Source organism: Pleurodeles waltl, chromosome 1_1 (assembly GCF_031143425.1).
Source record: "Pleurodeles waltl isolate 20211129_DDA chromosome 1_1, aPleWal1.hap1.20221129, whole genome shotgun sequence".
Lineage (NCBI taxonomy): Eukaryota > Metazoa > Chordata > Amphibia > Caudata > Salamandridae > Pleurodeles > Pleurodeles waltl.
Genome location: NC_090436.1, coordinates 490,416,576 through 490,438,943, shown reverse-complemented (window position 1 = coordinate 490,438,943; position 22,368 = coordinate 490,416,576). Strand labels below are relative to the sequence as shown.

The following is a 22,368-nucleotide window of genomic DNA, read 5'->3' as shown; positions in this document are numbered from 1 at the left end:
TGGCCCGTACTATCGAGTAATACTCCTTCGCCGCACCGCATCTTCCACCGGCTTTCTTACCCTCTTGTCGGATTCTGCTCGTTCTTTTTCAAATGTTTGATTTGCTTTATTTACAAATGTACCAAACATCTTTAAATCAGCTCATACAGTGGCAACTAGGAGTTCCTTTATTTCTAAAAATCATACATTTTCTATTTTGTTTTATATATATATATATATATATATATATATATATATATATATATATACATCCCTATATACAATCCCTTTCTCTAACACAATAAAAAATACAAAAAATATAGAAAATGCGTGCGTCGTTTTACTATAAAACTAACATATTGTCTGTTTTGTGTAATCAATTCGATGCTTTAGTGGACCACAAAATTATCTGTCTGTAAGGGTTTGTAAAATATATAAGAAATGAAAATTACCTTAGCATTATCCAAGAAAACACATATAACATGAAAAATATTATGTACCAATATCCAAAAAAGTGATCTATTGTGCTCACAGGTATGAATGCAGTTACTGTGAATACACCCATGTGCTAAACTGAAATAAAATAGAGTCCCATTTTGCACTTTTAAAGCGTAAGTATAGGGCGCGGCGAGTTATCTTGGCCGCCCGACACTCGATATGTTAATCCCGCAGAAGCAGAATGCATTTTATAAAACAGTTCGAACCGCAACAGGACGAATTATGTTGATTAAAAATTGTCTTGACGATCCAGCCTAATGTAAAAAAACGAAGACGGTTGGCAGCTGAAATTGAGTGTCGCGGTTGCCCGCCTGTGATCAGATTTCACCTGGTGGTAATTGGTTTAAAGTGCACTTAAAAAGTGCCGATTTTTAAAAGTGGGTGTCGGCCATGTTTGATTAGATTCGGCCTCGAAAGGGAACGAAAGCTGTCACTGCGGTAAAGTTGTGCAAGTGGAGTGTGCATGCGTGTGTGTGTGCATAAATCTAGGCGTGTGCAGTAAGTTGTGAAGGTGCTGCGAGCCCTGCGATTGGCAGGCACAGGAGGGCTGTGGAGCGGGAGGCTGGGCTGCGGCATGCTGCCGGGGCTCACATGCACCCTCAGAGCCAGCTTCATTAAGCCGCCAACGCGCACACCCTGCCCACCATTGGACCACCATTTCGGAGGCATGCGTGGCCAGCCAGTCCGGGGTGGGCACCGCGCTGGAAGAGGCTGGGGCGCTCCGGACGAGCCTTCACTGGAGGGCATTTGGAGCCAGGAGTCGTGGCACTGTCTTGGGGGTCGTGCTTTTGGCCAGGGTGGTGTGTGGGGGCGTCCGGCGTCTCTCTGCGGCGGCTGAGACGGGGCAGCCTGTGGAGACCCCCTGGAAGAGAGGCGGGCCCTTCCTCTGGCAGCCTCAAGGGCCCTGCGCACCGGAGCTGCTCGGGTGAGTACCGAGGCAGGAACTCACATTTACAGAGATTTCTTCAGGCGCTGCCTGCTGCAGAGTGGAGCACGGTGCACGGCTCCCATGGGGTGTGGAGCCCTCCGCCACAGGGTGGAGGTTGCTGGGGCGGGTTGTTCTATGTGTTAGTGAGAAAGCCACAAGCTGTCCAAGCTAAGCGGCCATGCACCCCCCACCCCAACCCCTAGTTTAGTAATTAGATTTAAAAAAAGGTGTTTGGGTCGATTTTGTATTTGCATAGAAAATGCATACATAATGTTGCGGGTTAGAGAATGAACGCACTTTCCGACAAAGCTGCCGGTATTAAAAGAGTCGCGGGAAGTGCTTCTGAGACTGAGCATGGTCCCGTAGCCCGTGGCAACCCGCACTGTGCATACAAGAAATTAGGTCTGTCTACGTATCACCGTGTTTGATACGTGCATCATTCATACACACAGGTATTTAACGTGACTGTCCGCACGCTACATAAAAGCGCATACACTCAGTGGTTTCCTTAAATAGTGTATGGAGAGAGGAAGAGCTGTCTACATACCTTGAACTTATATTGCTTGCGTTTACATGCAATTGCTACATTTTCTAGGGGCGAAGTTAAAGGCTTTTGCGGGTGTAATCTCACTTGATGCATTTTGTAGACCGAGAATTAGATAATAATATCCCTGAAATACGCAGACGAGGCCGATGTTTATTATCCTGGTATCCTTAAGTGACGTTTGCCTAAACATTGATCATTAAGCTTTAGGCGGCCTCTCACAATACAGACTTGAGCATGTACCTCAAGGTGTGTGGTGGGGGTCGGCCGCTCTTCCGTCTGCAGGTAACCTTGAGCACAGACTACCAACCACACGTCACGCGGAGCACACAGGCATACCAACTCATGCGTCGTCACACGCAAACATGCGCACGCACATACGCTTCACATGCTATCAAAAAATCCACACATGCTGACGAAAGAAGGAAACTTGCATTACACCCCACACAAGAACCTCGCACGGCGAGGCAGATAACCATCACAGGATGCCTGCCCGAGGCTGGAGTTCAAGTTCAAGGCCTCCTTCCAGGGGTGCGGGTGGGGGGGGCAGTGAAGTGTCATCCCCCCTCCTCCCGCCCACCTCTGCCAAACCTCGTGCAGCTTAATGAGCCGCTGCCTGCTAATTGGCTGTGAAAGTTAGGCGTAGCTGGCCCGCTCCACTCGCATGTGTGTGTGTGTGGGGGGGTGAGGGGGGAGGGTTGGGGGGGGCAAGGGTGTTGGCACCGGAGCAGGAGGCGGTTAGGAGCGGTTAGAACAACTAGGACAAATGAACTGTTACTTTTGACTGGCTAGCAAGCAGATTGGTAGTGCGTGTGCCAGGCCTCTACACCGACATTAGTATGTATTTACGTCTTCAGAAGACTAGTGGGACATGTTTAATACTGAAGTAAAATCACGACACTCTAAACAATCAGGAGTGACAATAAATGTGGTTTCACTCTAACATACCGCCTGGCCAAGCCTTTGAGCTTAGAATGTAGGATTGAAATAAACACCGCGCAGGAGCACCCGAGACGAGCCCCTCAGTGACCGGGGGCTCCGGCCACAGAAGAAACGCTGCACTTAAGGGCGCAGCGGGGGACGTGGCACAGGACGAACAGCGACCTGCTGCGTATTACCCCGAGGGTTGCTTTTCCCAAATGGAGGCTCTTCAGTATGAACTATTTTCTAGCGCAACATTTAAGGGAATTGTATTCATTGAACAACAGCTCATTGGATGGACGGATAGATAGACGGACACTTGATGGATTTCGACGCTGCGTGGAATCGGTTGCCAGCTTTGCAGACGCATGAAGAGATGTGCATCTTAACTGACAGGCTGGCTCCATCTGGGTGACCCCCGGGCGCCCCTTTACAGCCGCACTTGCAATATTCCAGGTCAAAGTCTCGAGGTGTGCTGCTCTGGGAAGGGCAACGAGAAGTGGGGGATGGCAGTAGTGTTCTGCCTACGCTAGGTCAAACTGACGATTGCCAGTTCCAAAAAGCACCTGCCAATAAAAACGAGGCATGTTGGTCTTTTACATTTTTTAATCCAGTCCCGTGTTTCTAATTACATCGGTGTCATTCATGAGGTACTTGTGAAAAGCAGTCGCAGTCTATCACTTAACATCAAGATAAAATAGCTGTATTTATTTTTCCGAGGCGTTTTATAGTGCACATGGGCTGTACTCCTCCGTGCACACACCGCCAGCCATTGGACACGCCATAAATTGCTGCTTGTGGCAGCCATGTCGCAGTTCGTCCTCGAAACTGGGGGTCCTTGAGTTATAAAGAGGTCGAGAAGCGAGAAGGATTGCTGTAGAGTAGTCTCAGCCTTTCCCCACCTGCAGTAAAATGGAGTCATGCCCCAACTCTGCGTGTTTATATCTCAGACGCTAGGTGTCGCTGTCTTCCCGCACGCCAAAGATCAGTGCAGGCAGATTCCTACCCTAACCACCCCTGTCATCTTGGCCATCACCAGCCGCCCCCTGGTCAGGGCCTCCACTTGTCCCCTCCAGCCTAAAGTGGAAAGAGTTACAGGCTGGGCTACAGCAGTCCCGCTACCCCTCAACGGCCGACAGGAATGCAAACCTGCGGCCAGTTTAAGTGGAGAGCTGCGCCACCACCAAAAAGCTACTTCAGTTGGGGGGGCTGAGGTGTCCAACACTCGGAATCACATTCCTTCAACGTGAAATGCACCTTTGTACCTGCTCCGCCAGCCACGAAGTGCCGGTACCCACCTCTGGAGGCCTAGACCCTACCTGGAGCAGTGCGCACCAGGAGCCAGCGTAGGCCCTGACCCCAGACCGAGCCAGCGAGGGATCAGGCCCCTTCAGGGGCCAGTGTGGGCACAGACCCCAGCAGGAGCCACGGTGGGCACAAACCCCAGTAGCAGTCAGCGTGGACTCAGAGGGCACCGGAAGCGAATGTGTCCACAGACCCCAGCAGGAACCATCGAGGGCTCAAACCCCACCAGGAGCGAGTGTGGGCACAGCGCAACACTGGAACACCGGCCCGAGCTTCACAACCGCACAAGGTATATTTCCATAATGGCAGTCCAAATATTGTTTCACAAAGGCCTGTCCTGCTTTTGAAGTGTAACAGTGGCAGTCGACGTAAAACACTATTCTGAGTAGGCAGAATCTTCGGCATTATTGAAAAAGTATATTTGTATATGTCCGTATCCAGACATAGAATTAAATAAGAAAAGAAGCTATTATTATGAGAGCTGAATGAACCGAAATAACGATTTCGGGGTGTTGGCTTTAGACGTTGAGCACGTCCCTTCGTCAGGTTATACCCCTAGTACGAACGTTTAGATTTTTGTGTGTTCGCGTGTAGACACCGATCTCTTGTACCTGTGCTCATTCACTGCATTTTATATTGAAGCTAAATGAATAACAAATGCGTCTTGAGTTTGAAATGGGATTGATTCGACAACGGTTTATCACTTATGAGATTGTTCAGATTCTATGTGGCAAAATGCGTTTACGAGATTATTCAGATTTTATTTGAAATAAACGCGCCTTTTAAATTAGATATTTAGACTATCAGGGCCATGATGACTGCATGCGAGTTGTTTAATTGACTGCGAGGAATGCGATAATGTAGGTGCGCGAGGTGTTGATATTAAAAATCCTGTTAAAAAAACGCCTGCGTCTGACGGCCCAGGTGATCCTGCGACAAAGCCGCGGGTGGGCAGAGGCCCCTATATAGAGAGAAGTGACCAAGGGCGGCCGCCGGGGCGAAGGCACAGGGCGCACCTGTGGGTGCTAATAAGCTTATAATGGAAGAGAGGGCCGCGCACCCGCCGGCCGGCCTGTCTGCTAAATACAGGATAACTGTGCGGACTGTCCGGCGGGAAGACCGCTGCACCGAACACTGAGTAACAAAATACAACATGTTTAATTTACTGTCGGTAAAAGAAGGCAGTGGGCGCGTGAGGCCTTATAGGAGTGATCGCGCCTGAGCGGTTTCAGTTTTGTGTTATGTCTTGCACTGGCGATGGCCACTCAGGATGCTGTGCATTATCCTTTGCATTCGCATGTTCCGTTTTTTAGAATTGTTCCTCGGAACATAGCAATTAAATGAGTCAAAAGGCGATTTCAGCCCATTTATTGGTCCAAAGAGTTTTTGGTTAGATACACGTGTGAAAGCGAGTGGTAGGAGTGTGCGACGGGAGAGTGAGGGAGATGAGGAGGGAGGAATGCCTGCCATGTCTGAGGCTGAAGTCTGGTGAGTACCCTTCCTGCGAGAACAGAGGGATGAGACTCGTATTCAAATGCCAGGCGCTGCTCCTGTGATTCGTGGGGAGGCTGCTGCCTGCCCCTGTCTGGGAGGGGGTTCAGCAACGAGGAATGGAAAGGGATGAAGGAGGCGGGGAGGAAGAGGAGGGAGTGAGGGGCCGAGGGCAGAGCAGCCAAGGTGGTGTTGAAGGCTCCAGTGCAACTTCAGGAAGGCAGGGGCAGAGCAGGCGGCCCCGCACAGGCCTAGGCATGGCAGCGCGGCCCAGCCTCCAGTACCCGCCGCGGCAGCACGCGCTCCCGCCGACCCCCGCGGTAAGCATGGACAAGGGTGGCCTCTGGGAGTCCGCGCCGGGGCCTTCTCGCTGCCTCGGGAGCACATGCTGAGCTGGAGAACAGACGGAACAGGCTCTGCAGTGGTACCCTGGTGCGCTCAAGTGTGTGTTAAGAGTGGACATCTATGCACGCGCCCTTGTGTGTGCCTGCACCCATCTTTCCATGTGCGTGTAGCTGCTATGTGCGTGTGCAGTCATACAACTGTGCCTCCTATCTCGTTCTCTCGACACATAGATGTACAGTGACATACATGCAGATAAGCACGACTGGGTGTGCATGTGTTTCAATATATGGGTGTTGGCATTGTAAGAATAGATAACTGTGTTTGTATTTTTAGGGCTCTATGTTGCATACATGCGCATGTGAGGATGTATTGAGTATATTACATGCACACCTATGCGTATACTAATCTCTCTCTATATGTATATATATATATATATATATATATATATATATATATACACACACACACACACAGATATCGCAGTAGCTAGATATGGTTTGGATTGCCTTTATGATTAGAAGCATTATTCTGAGATATATTTTTTTCAGTTCGAATAAATATTCTGGTTTGGTGCCCATCAAATTTCAACATGTATTTGTAAAAATCTATTTCAGAAGCATGGGCGATAGTCTAATCATTACCGTGTGTTGTTTTAAGCATCTGTAGATGTTAACGTCGGAGAACGTGCATTGGACATTACCATAAATGAATGCCATTTTGCGCCTGCTCTGACAGCCTCTTGCTGAGTGGCACACACATCGTGTAATTTGGGAGACTGCAGGTCTGGCGCCACCAGTCGCCCAAAGAGGTCCGAGCCATCTTGCAGTATTCACAAATGTGTTCTTAGCGCTGACTGGTGTTCACAGCACAAATATGCGCATGCCAAACTTCGGGCAAATGTAAATTTGTCCAAGGTGTGCACCCCGACTTTGTGCTGTTGACTAATAAATTATACTCCATTATTGGGGGACGGACAGCTATCCTCATACGCAAGCACATATGTATGTGCGTGCGAGGAAGAGAAAGGGTGAGACGGGGGACAGTGAGAGAGAATCAATATAGCGTGCAGACTGGTGGTGATTTGCAGTGCACAACGAGGCGCATGTGGCATGCGTGCGTTTTAAAATGGCAAAATCGTACAGTGCTCTTCATTTTATATTAGCCCAATAAACGTCTCTTTCTCCTACATTTGGGCTTCTGCCCTCACAGGGAGTGCTAGGCATGCACGGTCGGTGCCGGGCCTGTTTTCCATTTAATTTCCAGCGGATTTAGGAAAATATGCAGGATTCCATTTTTATGAATTTTAAAACGTCTTTACTCCAGCTGAACGTGTTTTAAGAAAAGCTAATAATGCAATAAATCATGGCTGCTAAATGTTGAATCTTTTCAAAACAACAGTGTGAGATGGCCATTTCAGAATAAAACAAAAATTAACAATTAACAAAATAAAACAGCCTAGATTGGCGATTACACCAATTTTCAAAGCGATCTTCGTAATTTTTTTTAAAGACTATCATTGGTTGTCATAGTTATATGTAGCCCATCTGCACAAAATGTACCCTCTGCAGGTCGAAAGAATGCCTGAAAGACAAAATGTGCATTTCTGCTTTTTTTTGTGCCTGATTACGGTGCATGTGACATGCTTCGCTCGCCCAAACTATGGTCGAGAAACTAGCAAAGACAAGGACAGGGGGAAATACACTGATCGTCGCATCTACCAACTGCAAGACACTGACATCACGAAAACGCAGCCTCCCTTATAGAAGGCTGCAAAAGAATAGACAATAATCTGAACGAACACATATAAAACGAGAACAAGATAAACGCCATCACATGCGAAATACAAATATGTAAAATGAAGAAAAATGCAAATATACCTTTTACATATGCATCAGATATTTAAAATAACGCAGGGCCGCCGACCAAACAGGAGCAAGGGAGAGGCAGAATGGCGCAGCGGCCTTGATTATTCATAGACGTCTGGAGGAGCCCCCTTCGCGGCCATGTCAGCCTCCTCCCGGCCGTGGAGATGGCGGTGCCCACTGCACAGCGTGCAGCGGGGCTGACGGCTCCAGGTGCCCGCGCCAGCCTGGGTGCTGGACAGCCGCCCTTCCCTCCATCTCTCCCGGCTCTTTCCTCCTTCGTCTTTGTTTAAAAAAAAATCGGAAAACACACAAATAATAAATTAGCGCGTCTGCAATCAGCGGCTGCGGGAGGCGCGAGTCCTCATCAGCGGGGATTTGCATATTGTTTGAATGCCCCCTCCCTTTAATTTCCTTGATGTATATGCAAATGGCGGCCGCCGTGGGAGGGAGGAGAGAAGAGGGGAGGGGCTGCGCGCGCCGCAAGGGGGTGGCGCGTGGGTGGTGGCAGCGCGCTGACGTCGCTCGGGCTCTCTCGCGCTGGGCAGCGCAGAGACCTTGAACGTGACGTTGCCTGCAGCTGCTGCGCCTGGCTTGGCCAACCGCTCTTAGCGGTGCCCAGCGAGCCTACCGTCACCCTCTGCGCCCGCCGAGGCACCCTAGGCCTTTGAGGGAGGCGGAACACCCAAACTAGATGCCCAGAGAGGGCGCGCGGCTGCAAGGCGAGCAAAGGAGCCGCCATGTCTAACTGCCGTTGTGGCTGTGGTGAGGTAGAGGAAACAGAACTATTAGCTTCTTTTCATTGGACCCAGACATTTCACATCGAGAAATTAAGGTTTCTGCTGGAGACTGCTGTCTTTCCTATGTCTCGCTCCATCATGAACTTGATCCCAAATGGCTACCAAGCACCGACAGTATGAGGGATTCCTATTTTTCCGCATCCCGGACAGCATCATTTAGAAATAATGAATTCCAATCCTCTGCCTTTACCCTAGCTAAGTGCACTTAAAATTTAAGTATACCAATCCTTCCTATGACATAGGACATCCATTAAAAGTTCAATGTACTGAGCCACCCAGATAGGGACTACAAAGTGTGCCAAAGCACAGTAGCGAAATTGGTTTTGTTAATATGAAATGGGCAATAGGAGCACCTCGCCCTGATATTCTCTGAGTGCTCTCTCCTGATTGGAGGAGAGTGGGTGTTCCGTATTTTATGAAAGTTAAGAGAGTTGAGAAAACACCTATTACCAAGGTGAAATCATCTACTGTGCAATGCTGTCTCTTTGCCACACTCAGGAACGAAAAGAACAAAGAAACTGGGTGATTGTAATATGGTGTTTTCCCAGGGAGGTAATCGAGAACACTGATGTGTGTCTAGCAGGTTCCATTCTTTGTTTAACGAAGAATGTGTCACAAGAATCCTTTTCGTCATTTTTGCCAGGTACACCGAATACGCGTATGGTTCGTCGGTACTCCCCTTTCTTACGTGCACACGTACGTTGTGCCAGTGTTTGAAAGAACTAATAAAACATTTTAATTCTCTCCGTCACAATGTTAAAATATATATTTTTTAAAATACAACAGACATTTTGTATTCGGATATTGAAACGCAAATCTCAGCAGATTCTAACCGATCAGTCGGTCTCATTCAAACGAAGACGCCGTGAGAATATTAACAATGAAAATGCCATGCTTTTTTTAATGATAAAATGAATATTTTTAGCATTTATATTGCCGGGTGCTCTGAAACACCGTGCAAATGAAAAGGGAAAAGGTCTGTGGCCAGTGCACTGTAGATAGAGGTGCTCGGTGTGCACTGTCCAAGTCCAGGAGTGACACTTGCTGGTGAGGTCAGGGCAAGGGTTTGTCTCCCGCTTCTGAGGTTGTGCTTGGCGCGAAACCTACGGTCCTATAAACAACCGAGAGTGCTCTTTACCCCCTCCCCATTGCCAACTGCCCCTTCCTTCCCTTCAGACGCATTACCTCCTCCTTCCAGTTCTTATTTACATTCAGAAACGTGACGAGTAATCTAAATACGCGAAGATCATTACCCATCTGCCCCCACCCCCGCTTCCAGACACGAAGGAATCCGGGGTCACCATCTCTTCCTTGGGGTCAACACCTTCAAACTCCTTCAGTCTGATCCCCCCACCCCCTTCGCGGTCTATCAATATATCGCTATCAATACACACACACACGTATAATATTAACTTCACAGCACTGCAGCAATGCAACAATTACAGAAGAGAAAGACAAAATAAATTTTGATTTAAAAAAAAAATATAAAAAAAAAATATATATATATATATATATATATATATATATATATATATATATATATATATATATAATAAATTAATAATTTGAAACTTCACCATCAATTAATGGCCACGTTGGCTTAATGATTTCCTAAGTTGCAAACAGCACACATAAATAATAAATATATATAATAATAAAGCAGCTGAGGCTATTTTAGAAGAGATTCTTCTTAGTGAGATCCAAAAATAAAAGGTGGAAGTGATAACGCAGTCCTTTCGAAGTAGACGAAGTTAGTTGGTAGATGCCGCCTGCGCGGTCCCTGCCACAATGGGAACATGTAGCCATCACTCTTGCCTGGGCGAGACATTTCTAATTTGTTCCGTCTGTCAGGATGCGACCACGAGAGGATTTGGTGCAAATTCATTATGTGTGGCGCGGCGGAGCGCGCGGTGGGAACCGCCAGGACCGTGGCAATGGGTGGACAATGGGGCTTCAGTCCGGCCCAACAAAAGGCTGGCCTTGGGTTTCAGAGCACGTCCTGCGCCTCCCCCTGTTCGGCAGAGGGGGCTGGACTAGACCTTGGACAACCTCTCCCCGGCCCCCTTGCCCCTCAGACCCTCACACGCCACCCCCAGCCTCTGCACTCCGGGGCTTTGACTGAGGGCAGCAAAAAGTTCGCCTTCTCTCGGAGGAACATCGTTCCTAGCTGTCTGGGAGTCGCTGGAGCGGGGATAACACGCTGGGATTGAGCGGTATTTTTAAACGGAGGCTGCCAGGAGCTGGCTAGAGTGAGGTGTGTTTGCAGAGCTCCGAGGATTGCGAATCCCCTGGCCTGGGACCATGAACGCTTGGGGCTCCGCCTTGCCAGTGGATGTGGATATCTGCATTTTGAAACAAAACCTAACTTGAAGACCGTGTAAGTACGCGCTTGTGGGCATGGGGTGGTTCCCTGGGGTCCAGGCAGCTGACCCTGCTGGCCCAGGATGAATTACGGGTAAATATGGGAACGTCCAGAGGGAATAGAGGCAACAAAAATGGGAATTCAAATCGTGCATTGGCTTTTTAAGAAGGAGAAAGTAAAACAAGTTAGAAAAAGTTTCGTTTTTTACAGTTTTTGTTAAAAGAGTCTTCGTCTTACACGGGGATAGCTAAACGCAATTACCATACACTGCTATCTAGTCTGAGAGGAGCCCGTGTGGATCTCCGCGACGTTGCTGCCCAAGGGGCTGCACGCCAACTAACAACTTACTCAGTCAGTAGGAGAAGGGATTGTCTTTTCATTCGGCCCCGCACTTTGCGGCACCTACTATTTTTCTGAACACTTTTACTAGATTCCAAATCTTGATAACTTATCGGAGGTGTTCAGGTGCACATGGACAGACTAAATACACCTGCTTGCGCCCATTCAAGAACTTCGACTTCTTTCACAGTTATTTGATCACGGTTGGTACTAAAACGGTTTATTCCAGTGTTGTTTGGTTTTAGCCTACCTTGTTTGCGAAGAAATGTCCTTCAACGTAAACAAAAAAAGAAAAAGGATAAATAATTGGCAAAAACGTTACATCTGGAAAGACGTGCTGGAAACAATACCAGGTACTCAGCACTGTTTTTTTAATTGTAGAAAGGAAAAGTGAAATTAAGTCTTATCTTTAAAAAAAATACTGCCCAGAATAAACTGGCAACTATTGTGTTGTTTCCTGAAACCCAGTTGGCAGTTTGTTTCAGGGTCTACCTGGTAGCCTGTGCATGATCGCCTTGAGCAGGCAGTGTAGTGCCATGGAGATATTGCACAGCGCACGCGCGTGACAGGGCAGAAGGGTGGGTGGGTGGGGAGGCGCTCCGGGCGAGTGGCAGTGATGAGGGTGGATAACGTGGAGAGGACTCGAGGAAGCTATGGACGGGGGAGTTGCAGAAGAGAGATGTGAAGCACGTGCACACAGTCAATGCCAGTTGGTACCACATTGCTGCATTCGGTGGAAGGGGGAAATAGCAAGTCTGTGGTATTCTTTAAAAAAGAATGTAGAGAGTGGAACCAAGAGGTGTCCCACCTATCCCCCTCTGCGGTCTGCGCTAACAAACCCCTCCCTGGCCAGCTGCTAGGGCACGGTGCCAGGCTGCATTAAGAGCGGAGCTGAGGGCGCCCAAAGAACGCGAGGTGCCCGAGCGCGCAGAAGCTGGTTGTGCCGGACTCTCGGCTGGTGCTAGGTGCCAGAACGCCAGGCCCGGGCTGACTGAGTGAAGGGCGAACAGAGGCCGCCACTGAGGTCTCTGACGAGTGTCCGGCGAGGCCTCAGTAGAGAGTGGTGTCGAAGCCAGCTGCAATGGTACTAGGCCCAGGTCCCTTGGCGATGGCCGAGCACAGGCTCCATGGTAGGACAGGGAGTCAGTACCAACCTGCAGGCTCTGGGAGGCCTTCATGCAAACACACACACATACACGAACACAGACCATTGTATACGGACACATTCAGGTAGTGCACGTCGCTAACGCATCTCTTGTGTGAACAAGCCACGCTGCATAGTGGTCCGTGTTACATATGTCTTTGTAAAGGGTTAATACTCGACACAATTCCTCAATAAAAAAAATGGACATTACAATTTATTGCGGTAGATATTACGCCTAAATCAAATAAAGCGTCTTCCGTTTACTGCAGATTACAAACATAACTACACCGCCCACCGGGGGAGGCAGGAACTTCTCAAAGGTGAAAGCACTCGGTTACCGACTGCTTCAGTCAGGGTGGGCTACAGCGACCTCGTCTGTGGGCGCTCAGTCTTACTGCGAATGTCACAACTGAAAACTGCTTGGAGGGGTAATATCAGTTTATAACATCATTGTGTCTGCCTTTGATATGTTACAGATTCCTGCTCCTCAGCGACACCAGGCCGTAAAGAAAAACACAAAGGATCAATAAGAGAAACGGTAATTTTAACTTATCTCATGTCTACCTCCTATCACAATATATATGTTGTTTTAGTATGGCGCTATATCAGATTTGGCTTGTGTGCGCTGTAGTTTATCAATAGCCGTGCGGGAAGCCTACAGGTCACGGAATAAATGCCCTCAAAGACATTTTTCAGCACCTTCCCCTTTCTTCGTCTTTTTTCTGCTCTAATTTTGTTTTTCCCCTTTTTTTCTGATTATGTGTCTTGTTGAGCTTCAACCTTTCCATGTTCTTCACTCTCTTCTCCTAATTCCTAGTGTCACGTTTCCGTTTCCTGTGTCCACCTTCATATTATTGGGACTCTCCTGTACTCTCCATTGTATCTTCTTCTGCTCTTCCCGGCTTCCTTTTATTTTCTTCTTCTCCACACACTTCCTATTTACACTTTCTTCTTCAATTTTGCCTATTTGTGTTTCTATTTCTGTTCCAATTTACTTTCTAACCTTTCTTCCTTTTGCCATCCCTCTGCTTGTATAGCCTTTCTTCATTTGCTTATCACTTTCACTTTCATCCTATTACTTCTAAATCTTTTATATTTGCTTTATTTCATACATATATCACTGTCGTTGTTATGGTTTGACTGTAATTTCTTTTTTATATTTTCGTTCTGGTCATCATCGACTCTGCTTTCCTTAGCTTCTTCTATTTTTCCCCTTCGTTTTTTTCTTCTCTTCATCGCCATTCCTTCTCGTCCGTGCGCTTCTTCTCCACTTCCCCCCTTTCTTTATTGCCTTAGTATTCTCCCTCCTCAATTTCATTCAATTGGTATTTTTCTTAATTGTCTGTTTTCACTTTATTTTCCATCCTCTCCATCTCTTCCCATTTCCGATTTTACCCTCCTCATTTTACGTTTTCTCTCCATTTTCCTCGTTTCTTATCCCCGCGACTTTTTCATTTTTTCTTTTCATCCTTTTCTTTAATCTACACTTGACCGTTATTTTTACCTCTTGTTTTGCATCTTCATTTTTTTCTTTTTCGCTTTCTCCTGCTAATTGTTTGCCTTTGTTGCTCTTTTCCTCTCTGTCTCCTCTTCCCCCCGCTTTTCTTCTCTATGTTTGCGCACTTTTTCCATCTTTCCGTTCCATACAGGTAAGTACAATCACAGTAATATTCGATAGCCTCCTTCCTGCTGGTACATCTAATGTTATGTTTCCGGACGTGTTCCTGCAAACGCACAGTTCATCCCGTGTTTCTAGTATCTTACTCCCTATATGTTGGGGCGTTATATTCCCTATGAGCCTGCATTGTTTGTAGTAATATAGACACTTGATGTTCACACCTATTTGTAAGCTACTCTTTTGAGGCAAAACAAACGAGGCAGTCATTGAAAAGCAAAAACACCGACAGGTAGCTGCGTTTAAACCCTTTTCATATGTAAAATGGCTACCCAACTCGTAATCGTAGGTGTGGCTTGCATAGCTGTGAATTAACCAAGCCAGCGATGTAAAATACGAATTTCTGGCGTGACCTAGTTTTTCCTGCCATCCTTTTGCACGGGTTGCACAACCACACACATTTACGTCAGCGATTGCTGAGAAAAAATTGCCACGACTCTTGTTTTTTTCCCTTAAGTCCTGCGTGTATAAGGTTCCTGTGGGAGGCAACTGGGTTGATGTATTTGCAAAGGCAGCTTGGACATTTTCCGTTACGTCACTGGTACCATGGAGCGAACACAACCCGTAGACACCAGGCAAGCACGCTGCAGTTGCCCTTCAGCCATTAATTGCGATTTATTCGAATGTGGGCACAGAGTGTATTACAATAGCAGAGCTTGACGAGATGAGCGGGGTATTTCAGGATGGAGCCAATCCGGGGAGGTGAAAGCACACGCAGCACTCCGTCTACCTGGCTGCTGCTTTCTTTTATATCAGAAAGGAACAAAGGAGGCGCACCTTGCAAGGTTGCCTCTGATTTCTAATAGCGTTGATGTATGCAGCTCTGCTGATGTCTAATAGTGTTCAACGCATGCAGTTCTGCTGGCAGAGATGATGTATACACGTGCAGAAAAGTAGGCCTGATTCCAACCGATGTAATCAAAACATCACATGGTAGCCGTCCCTGGGCATTCAGTTTGAGATCCACGCTTTCACAGTCATGTTATTTATGAATAAAACAATGTGAAAGCTAGCAATGCTCCTACATGGAGCACCTGGCAGTCATTCTGAAGTGGCAATAGAGAATGTACGGGAAATTGACCCTTAGGGTAGCCTTGGTTACCTCCCTTCACCTTCCCTGATAAGATTCGACCCAAGCTATTTGGAGCGTTAGTATGAAGTGCAACATAGTCTTACAGCAAACAAAAGTCGACAATATAGTTCAAACATGTGCCCTACAACGGGAATGCGTGTTCAATTCCACGCAAGCGACCATGCTCTTAAATGCTAAAAATGTGGCAACCATTTTGTGAAACGCTATGGTGTGGCCAGTTAACTAATGCAAACGTTTACTCCTCATAGGCCTGTAATGCCTCACCAATGCATCTGCAGAAGCAGGCACAGGCTTACTCAGACAGGGTCACCCTCCCCACCCCCCATATCGCTTCTAAGCACTTCTAGGGCCACTGCTCCGGGGCCCGTAATGGTCAGATGTGGCCGGAATGAAGGTCAATGCTTTGCACAGGCTTGCTTCAAACATACAGCCTCCGTGTTCTACTATTTTGTAAACAATACACTGTGGTGCCAGCATAAGAAAAACACACGCACTGGTTTTATTTTGCATATTAGTAAATACAGCTGGGAAAGTCACTTTAATATTGAGGTATATGGATTCCAGCTAGGTGGCTCTTCCATATTATGACACAGTAGACCTTTAGTTGCCTATCTTAAGGTTCATATAGCGTGGTTTGCCATAAAACTCGCATCTATGCCACGTAGGCAACAAGAATGTAATTGTATGTATATAGCGCGTACTACCCCTGACAAGGCGTTGAAAGTACACATCAACAATCATATATGTCTAGCATGAGCTTAAAAATAATGCATTTTAATTCAATAGGTATACTAAGAGGCTGCATGCACAGTCACACACATAAACATGCCTGCTACTGTACAGTCTAGAGGGTGCTGTTATGTGCAAAGATATTTGCAATTAATTTTACATCGAAAGAGGAACAGGCTCGTCTATTAGTCATTTGTAGTGCCCCTTAGTACCAGCAACGTATATATTCCGAATGCATATATTACATTTACTACACGCAGAATTCGAACCCGCAGCTAGAATATATCTAAGATGTTAGGCCTAGATACATGTGCTTGACCTTGAGAGCGCAGCCCAATGTTTGGGTGTGAGCATGTCAGTTAATAATGCCTATGCAGAATTGAAGACTAGTGGCTATTAATAGGCATGCAGTGCACCAATGATATATTGTGTTTTGTAAAATTACGTCATATAAGTGCATTTCCCATAATAGAAACGCTGTCCATGAATGACTGTCATGAGTATTAGCCAGTATTACTTGAATGGTGCCATACCGGCTGGCCCATGTCGTGCTCTGTGACAGAAGCCAATGACAAAAAGGGCTCTGTGTGATTTTGTCGGTCTGTGCACTAGACTGCAAAATATCAGCTGGCAGACACCATTCGCATGGGCCATAGATACATCTGTGGCTGACACACCCAATCATTAATCCACACAGGAAAGCACTGCCATGCACAGACAGCGGCTTTATTGTGAAACGCGGAGCACTGTGGCTGGAGGCTGCATCCTCAGTTGAGAGCCGCCACGGACGAGAGCCGCTTCAGCAGAGAGGCCCCATGAAGCGCCATTCTCAGCAGGCCCCGGTGCCCCCGTGGCGGGCAGTGGGGACCTCTGCGGGCGCCCTCAGTCCCTGCGTGTGACTGGCGAGCTGCAGAGAGGCAGAATGCGTGGGAGGCCGCAGATATCCGCGCGCTGCCGGTCACGCCCGGGCGGGGGCGGGCTCCCGTGGACCCGGGCGGGTGACTGGGCCTCGGCACGCGGCAGGGGCCCCGCCGGGCAGGCAGGGCTGGGGCCGCGCGCCGCGCTACGCTGGGTTCGGCCGTAGGGCCGGCGCTCGCTCCTCACTGGCCGTGCACTTGAGCTGCCTCTATGACGTCAGCGCCGCCCTGTGCTGTCCGCGACCTCTGACCCCTGTCCGTGCTCCTGCACGCTCTGCCCCGCACTGATGGCCCTCTCTCTCTCTTCTCTCCCTCCAGAGCGGCGGCTGCGGGCCCTGCGCAGCAGAAACAGCGTCTTGCTGCACCTCCTCCTCCAGCCCCGGGCAGCCAAGCAGCATCCCTCCAGCCGCCGGCCGGGCTGCCGCTGTATCCACCGGACGAGCCCACCCTCCTCTACGAGCAGCGAAACAGGAGCCTGGCACTGGCCTGTGGGCAGGGGGCGCTGCTCCCCCCGCGGTCTGCGGACTGAGCTCTACCTGCCAGGGACTTTCCGAGCATGGAGTCCTTTACAATGGAGATCGGGGCCTGCGGAGTCCCATAGCCCGCGCCGGCAGCACCTTCCACCTGGCTGCACCTGGCCTACCCGCGTATGGCCCCAGGACCACCTTGGCACACCGGAAATGAGGTGTCCGTGGAAAAGTTGGCAGCGAACTTTGAAGGGATCCGCTCTGCTTGGAAGGCCCCAATAAGTGCACCCTGCCAGTGGGGACATTTCATGGCAAAGGCAGGATGGATACTGGGATACCATGACAAGGGAACTACAAACGCCTTCGGATCACGGCGCTGCCCTGGGAGGCTACGTTGAGCCGTGGGAAGCGAGCTGCTATCTTTGGTTATCTAGCTGTATGAGTGTACTGATCGTCATAAAGCTAGATAACCGAAAGTAACAACTCCTTCAAGATCATCATTCAGGATTGTAAAAGAAGAGACAACGTACGTCGAACTCAAGGCTGGAACTCTGCTCATTGGACCTATGTCTGTGTTTTTTATTTGGGTGGATTATGGAAATATGGCCTTCTAAAATGCAACAATGATGGGCATGAAGATAACAAGTGCCATTTGATCTCTAGTTTAAAGTCACAGGACAACAGCTGAGTTCTCTGGTAACGTATGCAACTTTTTCTGTTTCTGTAAAAGTTTCTGTTTTGTGAATAGTGCATGCGAATTTATGACTATGCAATACACTTCTGCAATTTAGTATTGTTCTGCAGCTCCCAAATCTAGTACAGAAGAAAGAGGTGCAAACTTCCCACGCAATATTAAAAACATGTGAGAAGGTAATTAATTCACATATAGAAAGGGCGAAGTATTTCACTATTCTATGTTAAAGTATATTTACGGTGAATGATTCGGGCCTTTGCTTCTTGTTAACTAGGCGGGCGAGATAAACTCTGTCTCCGTAGGTTATCAGACCCCAGGTAATTTCCCATGCACATAAAATTAATGTATACTTGACAGCTCATTGTGGTGTATATTGGGTGTAGCGCTAACACACTTTGAAAATATTGGCGTTAAAAAAAAATAATTATGGAAAGTTGTGGAAGACTGCATTGGACTGGATGCTAAGGTAACATTTAGAGGCCACATACTTGATACGGACGCACGCACTTACTCCAACTCACACACGCCCACAGCGAAGGCTGTTTTTGTACTCATCTATTCAAAATGCAAGGACAGATGCTCCTCTGTTCTAAGAGAGTTTCCTTGAGGAAGCCACTGAAGCAGAAAGGCGTGATGGAGATGAGATCGCTCCATCCTCCCCCCGCCCCGCAAATTGTTAAAAAATGTTCTGTGTCTTACTCTGCGCGCAGCATTGGAAATGAAAGTGACATTTACGCTAGGGCAGCCCACGTGCATGCGCCTCCTCCTTCCCTTTCTGTGCAAGGGTGATCAGGTCTAGCCAGGGAACGGCCCAGGCATCCCAAACTGAAATAATTAGGACGTATAGGGCGCTGACACGGGAGGGGGAGGGGGTCCTAATTGATTCCGTTAAACGGAGTGCAGGGGATGTGAACGGCTGGACGTTGCCATTCCCACGCTCGGGCGCAAGTGGCAGCCCCGTGCCCCTGCCCCGCCTGCGACAGGCCTCCCTGCTGGGGGCGGGCGAGGAGGGGGCTCATCTCCATCGCTTAAGAAACTGGAGGCATTTCCCACCCACAACCATCTGCAGCCTGGCCCCGCCTGGGAAGTCAAGTTCATTTCATATGCAGCAGGTCAAACTGGCTGCAATTGATGAGCCGTGTTTTTTTTAAAAGCTATGCTACGATTGTACGCCTGTGCCATCTGTGAAGGCACACCTAGTCCACACTTAGACCAGACATGGCGCTTGTCAGACAACTGCAGATATTTTCAGGTTATTCCTATTAAGTATTTTACTGCTTAACCCTTTGACCCCGTTTAGAATTTAAATGATCTGGCTGAAATCTTTTCAAGAGAGTGATCAGACTGTGTAGAAAGAGGTGTCTGGCACTGGGCGCATTAGCAAAGAAGGCCTCTTGCTGACTAATAGTGCAACTGTCAAACACAACCTCAGCACAGATCCTACACGTTACTGGACGGGGTGATGTTCAGCTATAACGTGTTAAAATGAAGTGCATAATGTATATGTGTAGCATGCACGCACAGGTGCATGTACCACACGAACAAACACACATCTATATGCAGACGCATAGAGTCTAATATGTTATTGCCATTGCCGAGGGTGCGGAGGGGCTTCTGTTCCTCACCTTTGCTGCATAACTGGCGTGTTAGTTTCTGTATACGCTATATATATATACATATATATATATATATATATATATATATATATATATATATATATATATATATATATATATATATATATATATATGTATATATATACATATATATATATATCGTATATAGTATATGCCATGCTGCTTAGCCATGTTTTGTAGATGCAAGCAAATGTATTTAATGAGGATAAAAGTTGAAACCAGGCGCAGAGATAAAATCTCACGGAATACCCTCATGACAAATAGAAGAGTTGTTTTCATCAGTCAAGTCATTCTAACGTGTATTATGTGAGACAATACGACTGTTTGTCCTGTTAGTTATGCTATAGTATGGTAATAACATGGAGATTGACATTTGTGCTGTAGTAATACATCTGTGAACCCATGTATATTAATTAGTCCAGTTGTTCAAATGACTATCTTCTACCAATCCACATATGTCTGTGTGTGTGTATGTATATATATACATATATTTTTTTCATTCAATCACACAAGAACTCACTGGCCTTACAGTTTCAGTTTCGTTTTGTCTGGTGTGTATACATTGTAGATTATTCTGCTGTAGCCTGGCCCTTTTCTTGTACATTTAACACTACCCCTGCACCATGACACCACATGCTGTTGTAACGAGATGTCAGTTTAGTTTATGTGCCCTGCATCCCACACTGACTGCTGTACACGTGCCTCGGTTTTATTAGTCTGGTGATCAATGAAAAGACACTTGTTATATGCATGTGACTCGATTGTTTGCCAAGAAACCCTTTGATTGTTAAATGCCCTGTTTGTTTCTTTTATTGCCCCACCAGGGGCGCTATTCACCTGGCGTCATTGTCTCTCACAATTAACATTTGCATTACAAAGTGCGGGCTTTTGAAGGCGATGCAATAACGGACACGCGGTGTTTGTTAGAGAAGCCCATTGTTTACCGAAAGCACTCGACAGACTTAAGTCATTGCACTTTGGGCTGGCAGTCTAGGCCTTTATGTTAATGCCTCTGAAGCTGCTTTCAGAAAGTATTACAATTATCCACCACGGGCATCCTAGTTTGTTTGTACTTGTATTATATGACTTTCAACCAATAAAACAAGACAATCTTATTCACATAGTTTCCTTTATGTTTACGCGTTTTAATTATTCATATGTTTGCATGTGCTGGCTCCTGCGGGCGCCATTTTTTATTTTTTGAATGACAGGTGCCCCTTGCGAGTGTGTGCTGTGGCACTAAAGTGTTCTCCTGCGGGGATGGTGCTCGCCCTGCCCTGCAAGGCGTTCTATTATTGAAAGGGCTTTAATGCTTGCATACACTATTTAAGCGAAGTCTCTCCCTCTCAGCCCATAATGTGCGGCGGGGTCCGCCGAGCTTAAGGTAAATATAATTTGAAGGGAGTTCTTGGAAAGGAGGTCGGCGCAGGGCTGGGGCTTTGTGAAACAGTTTGAAGTGGAGCCGGGCGCTGGTGTGAGCTCGCATGTTAACTAGTGGGAACCGAGGCTGCTCTTTGTGAAACCGGAGCAGCAGATTGCGGTGCAAGGCCAATGTTAAAAAGGCAGCTGAATTTAACACCAGCTGGAAGAAAAGGCGTTCTCACACCATCAGACAAAACTAGTGTCTCTTGTTCCGCGCCCTTGTCTGCACAGCCATACAATACCGAGTCATTAGAGTTTTTTTGCTGAGAGAAAATTTGAGAACACAATATGGCTAAGCCGTGAATGGGCCAAGCCTCATTGTGCCCCTTAAGTCGATTGAAATCTAGGTCCCTGGCCATGAAAGGCCGCATTGTTTCCCTCACCGGGTTTGTACTAAATGTCAGCGCGCAGTAAAGAAAAAAACGTCAAGTCTGCAAATAACTAGCCAGATCTCCATTCTAATATTTTCCCACACTAGAACTAATATCATTGCAGGGCCCACAGTGCAGAAACTGGAGCTGGGGGAGGGAGCAGGCCGAGTTCACGCGGTGACGGCTCTGCACTTCCTTCCCGACCTGGAGATTTGGGGTGCCCTGAAAACCTAAGCACAGAGCTCTCCCCGCGGAAAGAGGGAACACAGTCAACGAGAGGGCGAAGGGAGCTGATTTTACTGTCTCCCCGATTTAAGTCTAGACAGACATGTCAAGTTGAATTGTTAGAGGCGTGATTGATGCTGAATCACACCAGAAGGGCGGCGAGGAGGGCGGCGGGGGCAGATATTTGTACCAGGTCCGGCTGGAGCGACACCCTGCCCCCCGCATTTATTATTCCGGTTTATTAATTCTTAAATATACAGCGAACTGAAGGACCCGTTTCTCATTAAATATTACCCTGCTATAACTTGAAATAGGCCATTCTACTGAGCAGAATGGGTTGGGACAACCCCATCTCTAACATTGAAATGTATGTTGTTTTATGAATCTCCCATACATACATGATATTAGAAGCAATGACAAAAATGCAGTTAGTGGGCGTTTGTTAATGCTTTTTTTCATTTGGGCTGCACGACAGTTGTTATGGTAACATGCACATGATGTGTCCTAGTTCATGCTGAAATTTTTACCAATAGTGCACCGCGCTTATGCAAATGACTCACCAAGGATGCAATATGTGCTTTGCAAAATGACAAATTAGAATTGCGCGTTATTTCTGTGAA

The 22,368-nt window shown here is 47.4% G+C and overlaps 2 long non-coding RNA genes across 2 annotated transcripts in view; one reads left to right on the top strand and one right to left on the bottom strand.

The window, feature by feature from the left end:
- The window catches only part of LOC138285239 (uncharacterized), a 73,123-nt gene extending 64,882 nt beyond the window's left edge, over positions 1 to 8,241 (bottom strand). The window contains exon 1 of the long non-coding RNA XR_011201549.1: positions 7,889 to 8,241. This is a non-coding gene — a long non-coding RNA (uncharacterized lncRNA). The remainder of the gene's footprint in view (positions 1 to 7,888) is intronic.
- On the top strand, positions 1,266 to 20,845 carry LOC138285244 (uncharacterized). The gene is made up of 3 exons (XR_011201550.1): positions 1,266 to 1,402; positions 12,995 to 13,056; positions 17,251 to 20,845. It is a non-coding gene; the product is annotated as an uncharacterized lncRNA (long non-coding RNA).
- The last annotated feature ends 1,523 nt before the right edge of the window (positions 20,846 to 22,368 follow it).